At 36.9% G+C, this 3181-nt stretch overlaps 1 long non-coding RNA gene across 1 annotated transcript in view; it reads right to left on the minus strand.

Annotated features, from left to right (window-relative positions):
- Positions 1–316: 316 nt before the first annotated feature.
- The window catches only part of LOC128248879 (uncharacterized), an 89142-nt gene continuing 86277 nt past the window's right edge, over positions 317–3181 (minus strand). Inside the window, exon 2 of the long non-coding RNA XR_008265013.1 lies at positions 317–1208. This is a non-coding gene — a long non-coding RNA (uncharacterized LOC128248879). The remainder of the gene's footprint in view (positions 1209–3181) is intronic.

A 3181-nucleotide genomic window follows, 5' to 3' on the forward strand; every position in this document is an offset into this window, starting at 1 on the left:
TTAAAGTTGAAAAAAAACAAAACAAAAAAACCCAGCAAAAACAAAAAAAGTACAAAATAAAAACCCAGACACTAAGAAACTACCTATAGAAGAAAGCCAAAATAATAATAATAATAATAATAATAATAATAATAATAATAATAATAATAATAAGGATAAGGATAACAAAAGTGGAAATGTTTTACTTATAATGATGTTAGTGATGATAATGTTTAACAAGGGGGAGTGGTTGAGGATGAGGTATCTGCATAAAACTCAACTCTACAAGGTATACCACACTTAAATGGAATTAATTAAATAACAACAACAACGATAATATCATAATCGTCATGATCGACAACAACAACGTTATTAATAAATATATTTATTTGTTGTTTACTTTATTTATTGTTAAAAGAGGGCAACACGAATACTTCATTGAAAGCTGCTATGTTACATTGTGAAAATTATGCGTGCAGTGTAAACGCAATAAACAACAACAACAACAACAGCAGTAGCAGCAGCAATCGTAGAAGAGTGGATTAGTGCAAGAAGCACAACAACATATAACCAAGAAAAAAAATAGCAACATTGTCATCCTCGTTATTACCATCTTCACTAAGGAAATTATTAACAAAAATCATAATAAAAAATAGACTGCCAAAATAACAACAGCAACAATATCAATAACAAAAAACAACACAAACCATGAAGCGGATATACCCCATTTACTGTGCTCGTAAGGTAAGTGTCATTGATTTTTGATCGATTTTTTAAAAAATATGATTTTCGATATTAGTGGGTGGAGGCGATTGATATCCCTTATTTGTTGTGATTCCACCAAATTCTGGCCGTTTTCAAGGCGAAAAAATTATTAGTTTTTTGAAGGCGAGTAGAGGTGGTGTGCGAACGATCAGAGTTGTTTGTAGGGTACGGAGCAGAATGTAAGATTCAGAAGTTACCGCACCAATCTTTTTCTTACCCGCGGTCAAAAAAGATAGGAACCTTAGAAACCTCCGAGTTAGAAATAATTCTTACCGTATCTAAAATGTCGAGGAAAATAGATTCTGTTTTCTTTTAAGGGATGTAATAAGTTAACTGCCACCAACAACAACGGAAGCACCCAGTCTTCGAAGATGCGCAGAAGTGGTACTATTGGTGATTGGTTTATCCAAGGGTGAGGGATCGAATCCATTGATATTTCTTATTTGCAGTGATTTCGTCAAATTCTGGAAGAGAAAGAGAGAAACATTCTTATCAGATTTAAACTGGCGGAAAAATAAACTATTTTCTTTTAAAGAAGGAATATAGCAACCAATCAACTACTGCATCATTATCATCGTCACCGCCACCAACGCCATCGCCACCATCACGATAGCGACGATGACGACGACATCGACGACGACGACGACGACGACCATCACCACCACCAGAACACCACTATCGGAAATGCCCGGTATTCGAATTGCGTAGAAACGATACCATTGAGTGAGTTGCTTATCCAAAATATGATTATTGCTCGGTGAAGATAATCGTATTCACAATGATAATAAATAGCCTGATATTATAATTTTTGTCCATGCCACCTCAAATGGCTGACGAATGCATCAAAACATCATACAACCCATAAACATACAAGTTACTAAAATCAAATCGTCCAGAGATCGAGTTTGTGTTCCTCATACTTCCGGCAGAGGGCGTAGTATCATGAAATCTGGCTGTTGTTCATGTTGTTGTTGTTGCTGCTGCTGCTGTTGCTGCTCTTACTGTTTTTGTTGTTGCCATGGCAGCAGTTATTGCTGTAGCTGTTGTCATATCCAGGTCGGCTTTCAACTCATGTCCACAACATCCCCATTTTAGAAACAGTATATCTGGGACTTCAGTATTCTAAGCGTCATTATAAAGGCGACTGTGGCTGTTATTTGTCGGTAAATAGATTGTTATTTCTAGCTGCAGGTCAAACGACCCTATTCGATTGTTATAGATTCAGGTCGGGTTCGAACTACCAGAGCTATAAAAGCGTTCCAGCCGTTACCACCTTGTCTTTTAATTAGGAATGCAAATGATCTTAATTGAAGGGAATTGGAGTACTATTTCTAGCAAATCAAGCGACTGTGTGAACGATTTCTTACTTGTCCAAACGGGAACTAGTCATATACTGTGGTGGTAAAAGAGAAAGAGACTTAATCCAGACTAGTAGAACTATCCGATTATTGGTGAGAAGTGAGCGTAAAAAGTGCGGCAGGAAGGAAGAGGCTAGTTTGAGATTATGTGAGACTTGACAGAAGTAGAAATTACATAGAGAACCATTCAGAATGCTTTATAATGATATCATGATATATATATATAATTAAGAAAGAGAGAAACAAATTTCGACTGAAGAGACTACCAGAAAGGTCCAACAGTCAGGAAGGCGTGCCAGTAGGGGTTGTGGATCGCCTACATGTCGAGACTATGAAGTCCTGATTATCCACTGCAGCAGTTCCTGTCTTCAGCCGTAACGATTTTCTGTGCCATGGGTCAAGTTTCCTTCTGCTGAGACAGTGGGATTGTCGCTGTGTAACGGCAGTCCCACTTAAAGTAACTTCACGTACAGGTGTCTCACCTTTCCAACTGTACTAATGACTGTCATTGTGACAACTGTGGGCGCCTGTGTGCTTCCAGCTCTTGACTGCGGAGTTACATCTGCTCTTATTGCTGAGAACATAGACTTTGTCATTGTCGGACACCGACAGACTACCAACTAAATACGCTGTATTGCGCAGTGTATAATGCAGACACATGTATCAGGCGCACTGTTAATTAGAAGAGAAAGTTTTCTGCGAAAACTAGAATCCCAAAATATTAAAGCTAGACGTATGAAATCATTTATCTCCTCTTGACAGGAACAATGTCACCACAAATTAGGAAAACGTGTTTATATGTATGTGTACTTATATATATATATATATATATACACACATATGTATATGCATGTATATATACAAGTTTTTGCACAATTTCATCAATCAAATTCGATTCACTGGTCAAAGAGTCAATACAATGCCACAGCAGAAGACACTGTTTCCAACTGCCACTCTGTAGGATCGAACTATGATCGTAGTATTGTATGACAAACATACCTCTTATTTCTCTTGCTCACTTTCTCCTGCACCATATATATATATATATATATATATATATATATATATATATATATATA

Source organism: Octopus bimaculoides, chromosome 10 (assembly GCF_001194135.2).
Source record: "Octopus bimaculoides isolate UCB-OBI-ISO-001 chromosome 10, ASM119413v2, whole genome shotgun sequence".
Taxonomy (NCBI): Eukaryota; Metazoa; Mollusca; class Cephalopoda; order Octopoda; family Octopodidae; genus Octopus; species Octopus bimaculoides.